Consider the following 10,808-nt stretch of genomic DNA (forward strand, 5'->3'; position numbering starts at 1 on the left):
GTCATTGTGAAGCAGTGGTTGTCTGTGTGCCTTAGAAATTTGACAGAGCATGTGGGATGAATGTAACTGCATGGGGGTATCTGATCGAGCAGTGTTGTCCGGAGTGCTTGCCTTTTGCCTCAAAGTTTCTAAAGTGGCCTGTTTTCTTCTTCCTACAGACAATTTTAGGTACACGTGTGACATATGTGGGAAAAAATATAAATATTATAGCTGCTTCCAAGAGCACAGAGACCTACATGCCGTGGATGGTGAGTACCGTTTTGACACTCAGACACCCAAACTAGAATGAGAAGTCATTGGGGAAGGCAAAATGTGGTTCTGCAGGACCGTGCGGCCCATGATGTACAGGACATTGCACAGCATGGCTCGCTCGCCTTTATCAGTGGAGGCAGAGTCCACAGGCACTGCAGGAAGAAGTTTGCTGCGCTTGATTCTCTTTGCGTGCATCAAAATAACACCCTCTGCTGGGACCTGTGGTCCTTGCAGTCCTCCTGTCTGTATTAAGGTTCCTAATTAGGATGGATGTGCTGGAACTGAGTGCCTCAAGGTAAATTGTCAGTCTGGCTACTCGCTGGGCAAGAGTTGGTTGCCTTTTGGTTTCTGACTTCACAGGATTGTTCCCGACATGCTCCTCTGTGAGAAACCACATTTCAGAGTTGAGAAATGTTGTTTCGTTCTTGTTAATCACTGTGGTAGTGAACTGATGCAGTTGTCAGTGGACCTTAGAGGCCAATTTTTCCTCTGTGAATGTAGATGTGGCCTAGGCTGGTGACACTCAGACAGAAGCAGACACCCTCCTCCAGAAGCAGCGTTTCTTTTTTCTACATTGGGAGAAATAGAAGCAACAACATACTGTCTTTGGCTTGTCCTGTGCTTACTGGGCATCTAAAGCTCTGCAACTCAGAGCCCACAGATACTCCAAACCCTTACTGCATATGCTACAAGCCTGTTCGCATTGCTCCTCACTTGGCCAAGGAGGGAGCCCTGGCAGAGTTTTAGAAAGAGACTGCTTGGAAAGCAGAAGGTTTTGAATGGCTGGACTGTCTCAGAAAAGAAGTGTTTTTTCACAATACGTGGTGTCCAAAAAAATTGGTGTTTTTAACTGGAATGTGTGGACATCTGACCATGCTCTAAGAACAGCCAGTGTTCTCTTGCAATGCACCACTGCAAGCTCCCTTCCTCCCATGGGGAGCCAAAATTAAATTACTGGGAATGAGAGTCACTGTGAGATGGACATGTCTGCTTCTGTCAGAACTGTGTCTTCATAGCTATGGTTCAGGGAGCTCTGCCTAGAGTTATGAGAGGGCTTTGGAAACGGCTTCCACTTGTGTCTTGCAAGGACACTGTTTGTCTCAGTTCCTCCAAGGGGCTGGTTCTGTCTTACCAAACACAAGTGTGAGGCAGCTGTGCATCTGAACTTCACGTGGGGCTGTGTCAGTGTCAGAACAAAGGCCTTGAGAATCTGTGTATATTAGGGCTGGGCATGCTCAAATAGTTCCTGTCTGGATGCTGCTGGGAAGAGGAGGGACTGGGGCACAAAGCCTGGTTTATTCTGTGGGGCTGAAATATGCTGAAGCGGTACGTGAAATACAGGAGGAAAATAAGGCCATTTAAGAGGATTTAATTTCTGTTTTGTTTCTTCCCCTCCTTCTTCTATTCTATGTTAGTTTTTAGTGTGGAAGGGGCCCCAGAAAACCGGGCAGGTAAGCCGAGATCCTTCGTGTGCTTTATTTCACAAACCTTTTCAAACATTCAGTAATTCAGGCACAGCAGGTCCAATTCTACGCTTGTAAGAATCAAGGGAGTTTTGTCACTGATTGCAGCCGGAGAGGAGCATCCTCTCTCCCTCCCCCAACATGTACAGCCAGTAGGTTGATGCCCAGCCCTAGTAGATACGAGGCTTTTGTTGTACATACAATTGATCAGGCTTTTGAAAATCAAAGAAGGAGGTGTTTCATGTCTCTGGTGATTTAGTGAATTGTTCAAGGCATAAATTATTTTATAAAATGGGTTGGGTTCTGATTTGTTGCTAGCTGTGCTGTTAGATGGTAGGAACTCACTGGTCAGTATTTGTTAGCTGACTTGCTTGCAGACTGCATTACCGTGCCCACGTTGAGACAATATAACGTCATTAGACAGGAGATGCACTGGAAGAAAATCAGAAAATATTTATCAGGCTTTGCAATGTGTTTGTTCAGTCTTTCTCTGTATTTTTTTAAACATTATATACCTACAAGGCATGTTAGTGGGCTGGAAGGGGTGGATAATACCTGCCTGGGGCACCTGAGGAGGAGGAGGAGGGACAGGTCAGACAGAGGGGTCATTAGGTTTATAATTCCTGTCTCGAAATCTTGTTACAGAACGAAATGTCATTACAGATTCAGGAGCATTCAGTGCCCATGTAGAAGGAAAACCTGAGGGTGTTGTCATCTCTCTTGCTGGTTCTGTTCTCTTGCAGACCCCTATGACCAGGCCGTCATAGCAGCAGATGAAGTGAAGGAGGAGGAGCCAGAGCCATTCCAGAAGATTGGTCCAAGTATGAGTTATTATACAGTTTTGAACGTGAAAGAGACAGTACAAGGGTTTCAAATCTGGCATTACCTGGAGTACCTCTAGGAAAACTAGAAAATCCTGTGTTATGCAGAGGTGTTGGGACCTTAGGAGTGCTGAAAGATATGTTTAAGTTCAAATGAACACCAAACACCAGCAGCCCTGGCCCTGTGAAATGCAGCTTTGTGATGTTTTCTGCTCAAGAGCTCTGCAAAGAGAAGAGGGAAGAGGTTCCGGAGAAAAGCACGCTGGCAGCAATTAGAGAGGGTCTTGAGGTGTATTGGCAGATCTGGCAGGTGATTGCATTCACACTGCCTTTGTGGTGGGTTCATCAAACAGATCAGAGTGAAACAAAGAGAAGACCAAACTTTGCCGAAGCATTTCTCCGAATTCTCCATTTTGGAAACAGTTGATTAACCCTGGATTTTCATTTGGCTTGCAGCTTGCTGTCAGTTCTGTACTTACCAACACTGGCAGGAGCGGGAGGTGTCAGTGTGTGGTTACACTACTTCATTATTTCAAGTACCCCCAAAGCAGGAATTAGCACAGTTATTGCAGAAAAGCCCCTCCTCCTGCAAGAGAAATCTACAGTTCCAAAATAAAAGTTCTGTAATTAAGACTTAAACTTGACAACTTGTTTCCTAGTTTGACTGTTCCTGTTGTCCACACATCACAGGCTGTCTGTAACCAGAAGACAAAACTGTGTCATCTGTAATACAGACTTTAGAAATGGATTCTGTCCATTTGTTTTGCACGTTTACTCGCTGTAATCTTGGGATAATCTGCTGTAGCTTGTTCAGTTCTACTGGACTTTTTATGCACGGTCCAACACTCTGGACACTGGCTTTAACTGTTTCCTTTGTTGGGAAAAAGGATGTGAATTACAGGGCAGATAAGTTCCAAGTGCATGAGGACTATGCTCTAGTTTTTGTCACCTGGCCAGTTTCTATGTAAAAAGTCAGGAAGCTGGTGATTGTGTGAGAGGGTGCTGCAGTCCTTTCTGATCTTTGTAATTTCTTTCATCTTCACAGAAACTGGCAATTACACCTGTGAATTCTGTGGCAAGCAGTACAAATACTACACTCCCTACCAAGAACATGTGGCGCTGCATGCACCTATTAGTGAGTATTCTGCTGGAGATCTATTGCATTACAGACTGTGATTTACAGTGGTTGGTGATAAACACGAGGGTTGCAGGAGAGAGTATCATTCTTGTGGGTTCTTCCACTGGACCTGTGGGATTGCAGCTGGCAGGACGTAGATCATGTGCTGACCAGGGCACTGTAAAACTGAGCTGGAATCTCTTCTCAGAGGGACACTGTTACTGTTAGGTCTGTAATGTCACTGAACTTTTACCAAAGTCCATGCAATTCTACATATATTCCTTGGGGGTTTGATATTTTATTTTGTTGTTTAGCTGAAGTGATGCACAAAATTTTTACACTCCCCTAAAAAATAAGTGAACATACATGCTAGGGAAGAAGCATCTTTCTTAAGAGCTTCTGAGAAATTATTTCAGACAGTGAGTTAAAACTGGTTTTCAAAATCATGTAAATTATCCTGGCAGCTTGCTACTAAATCACAGGCAATAAAATATTTATTTCAGGGAGCTCGAGAAAAGGCAGTTCTCAGCATACTACACGACACTACGATCTGCACTCTGGAGGGACACTACGATCTGCACTCCCCAGACAAAGGGGAGGTTTTAATGAGCAATTAAATGTAATTCAGTGCAAAATTTTAGTAAAACAGTTGAGAGAAATTCTTGCTACATGCTGGTTTTGGATGCTTTAAAAGTATGCAGAGAAGTTCTTTACACCTGAACTTCATGCTTCTTTCATAGCATTGCCCTGTGCTTTATTGTGATTTTAATGCTGTGAGCCAGCATGGTTGCTCTTTGCCCATGTCTGTCCGGCTGCTAGCATTTTGGCTGATGATGAGGATGGATGAGCTGAGCTCATTAGCTTAGAGGGTTTCTTTAGCTGCTCATCCACAGCCAGCAGAGGGAGCGCACACTCCTTCCTCACCAAATTCAGCTTTAGTTAGGTTTTTAAGTTATTATGATAAGGCAGCTTTGGTTTTAGACATATATAGAAAAAAATTGGGACCACGGTCCACCAGACTATCACTTCTAAGGTGGATCAAGGCTTGGTGACTCCCATGCAGGTTCTCTGGAGCATGGAGATAGACCAAGATCATGGTAGAAGGTGTAGGGCATAAAATACCTCTACCTCCATCACCACAAAGTTAGTCTTATTATCTCCCATCTGCCCAAGGGAACTAACCCAGTACTTATGATTGCACACATAAAAGTTATTCCTAAACATCCGTGCATCCCCAAACTCCACCTCTTAATTCAGGTGTTTTCAGGTCCTCAGAAAAGCCATTGGTGGTGATCAGCAGTAGGTCAATCTCCTAGTGTAGATGGGCCCTCAGACACCAAGGCTTTGGTGTCTCTAGTCCACCACTGTACAGATGGCTAAGGAGCAGTATGCTGTAAGGACTGTGCATTGAATCTCTGCTCAGCAAGAACAGATTCTTACCTTCCATTTCAAGGGGATTTATCACTATGAATATCTCTCCATCCTCCCAACCTTCTGTAGTAATAGGCTGCAGCTGCTGGTTCCAGTCTTGGCTACCCAGCATAAAAGAAAAACACAACTGTTCTTCTCTGAGAGGTATTTGCCTGAAGTGGGCCTTGCAGGTCTGACTGCAGATACGAATGGTCCACACAGATATTGCCCTTTGTCCTGTGCAGAGTGCAGCTGCAGGGTCCTGATGCCCACTTTTTGAGTACCGGAAGCCAGTTTTGGAGAAGGAACATTCTTTTGAATGCTGGGGTTGAAGCCATTCTTGCACCACGGTTTCTGCAGCAACCTTTGTGAAAGCAAAAGAAGCTGCCCCTGCTGTAGACTAGACCAGCAGTCACTGAGATATGCGGATGGCTTTCCAGTCCTCTCAGCAAGTATCTTTAACCCCCTCCCCGTAAACTTTCATTTTTCCTTTTTTTTTTAACCTTTTTTTTTAAACTCTCCTAGTTCCCATGACCAGTAAGATTTATGACGTACAGTGACAAACCACTGATGAGCATACAGGAGAGGGCAGGATTAGCTCCCAAGGCAGGCTGGCCAGTACATCCTCCCACCTTTCTACTGCTCAGACTCTGCTCTTCCTATAAACCAAGGTCTGTGAGGCAGCTGTAAACACATGACTTCTGAAAAGCACAACTGGCTTTTCTCTGGCCCTAGCAGTCAGAAGAAGTAAAGCTGAGACTGTGTCTTTACCCTGGTCTTGTTCTTGTGGTTATAAGGCAAATGCTGAAAAAATAGCTGTAGTGGGAGCGGGTAAGGAAAACACGTTAGCATTACCTATCCAACTTTCTGGGTCTCTCTGCTTGAATGCAAGCTTCCCTTCCGGAGCCTGTCTTTCTGGTTTTCTGTGATAATGGATAAAAATTATTGAAAATGGGCTAAAACAAGGACTCATATCCTGCAGGGCAATAGGACCTTGCAGGATAATTTCTGGTCAGTGCTGCTGGATACCTGCTGTCTGGAAAAGAGCTCTGCTGTGGGGTTCCTGGAATTGTTAATGCCAAATGTCTCCTTCAAAAGTTCCCTTTTGTTAGTGGGGGGTAGGGGCTTTTTCATAGGCTTAGAACTGGGCTATTACTCTTTTAAAATACATATTCTTATGCTGTTTCTGTCAGCCTATTCACTCTTTCTAAGAAGGGTGTCAGAGGCTGTTTCCAAAAAAAGTGGATTGTAGGCACATTCATTGTCCCAGTTTTAGAAATGTCTCTGAACAGAGGTGCACAGGGGGAGGATTCAGAGATTTCTTTCTGTCCTCCTCCAGGCTCTGTCTGCTCTGTAGGATGGGACTGATTTGCAGGTGGCTGGGCTATTGTGATTGCTCTTAGATGATGTGTTTATGGTGCAGAGAAAACCTAGTGCACCTGGGATGTGGACTGGCTAGAGAAGCCACCGAGAGTGGGTTTTAGGTTGGTAAGTCTGGGCTCAGGAATGTGCACTCACCGCATCTTCTTCTGGTAACTGCAGATAAGGCAACAGACTCCCTGGTCATGGAAATAATGTGGTGAGAGTGCTAAAATCTGCACAGCTATCCATGTCCATTGCTTCCAGGATGAAAATCTAAAGTGATATCGGGACCTTGAGTGCACTAATAGGTCTTAATGGCCCTGACCAGCCTCACATGGGGCTTCCACCCACATTCAGCCCCCCTATTTCAGCTCAGCTCTGGGTCATCAGTGCCTGACTGAGCTACACTGTAGGATGTTGGTCTCCAGCTCAGCTGTAGACATGCCCATGCCTGTCTGTGGATCCCATGGGTTTGTACCCCAACCTGCAGACTGACTTCCCAGCTTGACATCAACCCTGTCTCTTCACTCTGGACCTCCCTGAGGATCACTGGTATGTGTTTGGCCCTGGTTATCCTCACCAGAGCTGATCCTGCCCCTGACCTGTGGATTGGCTTTCCAGCTTGACCACAGACCTGTCTCATTGCCATGAACTTCCTGATGTGATCTGGACTGTTGGTTGAACCTGGCTGTCATCTCTGGTCCTGTCTTGCTCACCTCTCTCAGGGTCTGTGGGATGGGCCCTGGCTGCCGAAGAACCTGCCCTGCCAGCCCCGTGATCGTACTTGGCTCCGTAGGGGCCAGACAGACCTACATCCACCCTGACACTTGAGATGCTCAAGGAAGTTCATCAAGTCTCTCTGCTCAATTACTTTTCTTAACTTGAAGGACACTGGTTACAATTTGTTCATCAAAAGTGCTTAAACGCAGTGTTTCTTAAAGGCAGCTGCCATCACGGCTTTTTCTCTTAGGGAAAAGGATCCTTTTTGGTAACATGTCTAGTTTCCACACAGACCCTGCCTAACCAAGAAAAAACAGATCCAGATTCCAGTTGGATGGTGTGTCTTTGCTTCCTCCATCTCAGTGAGTGAAATCTGTGAGTTCAGATGTTTTTCCCGCTCTCTGATCCCACAGTGCCTTAGCAACAGGCTCCACTGACAATATTTGTTTGTATGTATAAAGCAGCACATTAAGAATTTGATAGGTTTGAGCACAGGGTTTTTCCTGTGGAAGGACCTATTTCCAATAACAGAGGTTTCCATTCAGCATATTGAATTTCATACCATTGCTAAGGAATCGCTTTCCATCGTATTCATTGAAGATAGGTTCTTCTCCAGAGGTGATGGTATAATTCCATCTGAACCATCCAAATGGTTCCTTACCCATCCTGACAAGATCTTTCTGAAAAAATGCGATACACAAATTATTAGCCAGAATTTTTACCTGGAAAAAGCAAAGTTACTGAGATAATCTGATCTCTGTTCTATTGCGGTAGTGCATCGTGGTAGTGTCTGGATTTATGTATCTTTCGAGGATACATGTTGAAATGTCTGCCAGATTTTCTACTTACTGCCACAGCGTGCTATTCCCAGGGCTTGAAGGTCTTACCAAAGACAGGAAAGCCAGGAGGGACCACTGTGATCTCAGACTGACCGGAGTAATGCATGCTATAGGATTGCCTCGATTTAATTGCTCACGTATATGTTTTAGAGAGACATCTAATCTTGCTGTTAAGAGTGACAGAAAATACAGCAACCTCTTAAGGTAATTATTTTGATGAATTATTACCCTCACTAAATTAAGACTAAAAATATCCAGCTGTAGCTTTCAGACACTGGATCCTATTTATAACTTTGTCTGCTAGGTGAAGGAGGACTAAGTTACCAAATTTCTGTCCTTTCTAGACCTTTGTATAGCCTGCTGTCTAGTCACTTCATAGTGACCAACCTCCCAGTTAGGCCAAAGGAGTGACTTGGTGTTTCCATTGTCAGTTATGCTGTTCTCATCCTTTATTTATCCTCTTGACTTCTCATCTGAATATTCTCAAGTCTGTTAACCACCTTCTGAAGGGCATGCACCAGCGGTGGGTCTTAGTGAAGGAACTGAGAGCTAACATTGTCTTCCTGATCCCCTTTGAAAGTGCCCTGATTGCATACCCAAAGAGTACCTCAGTCTTTCTGGCGACATCATTTCCCTGGGACCTTCTCTACAGCCATCATGACCAAGCACAGCAGTGAACAAGCTCTTTTTCCTGCTGCCAAGGCGGAGTCCCCCCGTCTTTTAAGTATCACCTGTATCATCTGTGTTCTTTAGCACACTATGTGCCATTCTGTGCGGCTATAGCACAGTGCACTCAGTTTACCAAGTGATTGGAGATCATTCAGTGAGACTTACCCTCTACATTACTTCTCTCCTGCCCTCACTTCTCCAGTATGTCAGCTTCAACTGGGGCATATCTCAGATGCTTTCTGAGAAAGTTTAAAAAACTTCATAGCAGCAGTTATGGGATCATCTGTCTGCAATGCTGTCTCCAGCCTTGCTGTCTAGCCGCAGATTTTAAGGCAAGAGGTTTTTGTAGCCATTCAGCAACTCAATATTTTCGGTTTTGGAAATATCTTGAACTTGGCCTTTTCATCAGCCTGAGGCAGTAAGTTCCACAGTGAGGATGACTTTTCAAGAGCAGAAGAGAGGAGCTACGTGATCATCTCTACCTGTGTTGCTTCTTCTTCAGAGGTAATTTGTCATCTGATGAACTAAAAACTAAAACTTTTTTTTCAATGAATTATTAGCATCCTCCAGACTGCTAGAACTAATATTCTTTTGTCTGTCTTGCTGGCTCAAACTCTGTCTCTGCCTAGTGTCAGAGGGAGCAGCTTTCTCTCTGGGGTCTGAATTTGAAGACATACTATTTGTTTAAGTTGGGAGAAAAAAGAAGTAATTTTGGAGGTCTTCATAGCATTGAGACTTTTTTCTTCAGATCTCAGATCTCAGCAGTATCTGGATTGCAGAGGATGCTCTTTGTTTCTGACACTGAATAGTTGGCTGATTGCTACTTCGCTTGGTATAGATGGGGAGTAAAGCAGCAATTGGTGGGAATGGGCCTCGTGGGAAACTAGATGACGCTTAAGCAGGAAATTGTCGTATCTGACTACATTTTTGCTGGCAGTTTGGCAGCAGTTGGAGGAGGATTATCCATGGAGATTGAAATGAAGTCTAGGAAGCAAAAGCAAGCCTCTTGCCTATTCAGCTGGCCAGAGACCAAGGAGAGGAGAAATATCTTGACCTAAACTATGAGAAAACCTAGTGCAGAATCTCTTGCAGAAGTACACTAACACTTACAGGAAATGTCATCTTGGATCTGTGTAACAGATCAAGTGAAACAAAAAACTGTTTCCTTTGAGTATCTTTTTGCAAGCTGCTTTGAATGTACACATCCTCACCCTCCTGTGCTGCTGACTGCTGACAGGGAAGATGAGAGCAGTTCACATTTGAGGTCTATAGTGTCTCATGGGATTTTGGAAATGAGCATCCAGTCCCAGTTTGGATGACTTTTCTCCTCACCTGTTTCAGAGACAGGCTGTTGTGCTGCCATGGCAGTCCATGACGGAGAACTGCTCAGTGTGGATAAGTATTTCTGAATTGTCCTATATCGGATGAACAGGTGCTGGTGTTGTCCATCCAACTTTAGGCATCCTAAAATATCACTCTAGAAATTACTGGTAGTGAGCTTGGGCTGTGGGTTATGTGAACCTTGTTTCTTAGTGATTCTTCATGGCAGATGGTTGGAGTGGGACTTGGCTTCAGGAGCCGTATCCAAAGTTCCATGGAAAAAGCCACTGGGGAGTGAAGGGGGTTGTTAGGTTGTTTCTCCATGTTTGTAATTGTTTTTTTAATCCTTGGGGCCTAGACAAAGGGTTGTCCTCCCAAAGGTTTTTCGCATGACTTTTGGCATTGAAAATTCTTGGTGATTCTCACTGTGCATTGCAGAGACCAAAATGTAGATACATTCAAAGAGCATATCCCAGTAATACTCAGAATTTCTCCACATATCACCAGTACTTGTCTGGAGATGGGGGCCAAAAGGCCTTTCCTGACTTGCAGGATAAGAACTCTGCCTCCTGATTCCCTTCCATTACCAACAGCCCCCTTTCCTTTGTATTTGGTTAGCGAGACAAGGAATGTAGCTAGAGATCTCTAGGATTTATGCAAGGCTCAGGTAACAAAGATGTAAACTTCTCCCTATTCAGAGCTGTGAGTATCACATTAGAAACCTGCTCTCAGAATTCAAACTCTTAAATATATAGAAATGGAGGACAGAGATGCAGGTACACCCAGCCAGGCCATGGCAATCAAATAGTACTCCTGGATGGATGGGGTGATTCCT

At 44.5% G+C, this 10,808-nt stretch overlaps 1 protein-coding gene across 1 annotated transcript in view; it reads left to right on the plus strand.

Moving 5' to 3' along the window:
* The first annotated feature begins 203 nt into the window (after positions 1-203).
* Positions 204-10,808, plus strand: part of LOC103918947 (zinc finger protein 618) — a 45,835-nt gene continuing 35,230 nt past the window's right edge. Inside the window, exons 1-3 of the mRNA XM_009326375.1 lie at positions 204-248; positions 2,459-2,536; positions 3,582-3,671. The gene's annotated coding sequence lies outside the window, so the exon portion shown is untranslated. The remainder of the gene's footprint in view (positions 249-2,458; positions 2,537-3,581; positions 3,672-10,808) is intronic.

The sequence above is a fragment of the Pygoscelis adeliae genome, unplaced genomic scaffold, assembly GCF_000699105.1.
Source record: "Pygoscelis adeliae isolate BGI_AS28 unplaced genomic scaffold, ASM69910v1 Scaffold436, whole genome shotgun sequence".
Lineage (NCBI taxonomy): Eukaryota > Metazoa > Chordata > Aves > Sphenisciformes > Spheniscidae > Pygoscelis > Pygoscelis adeliae.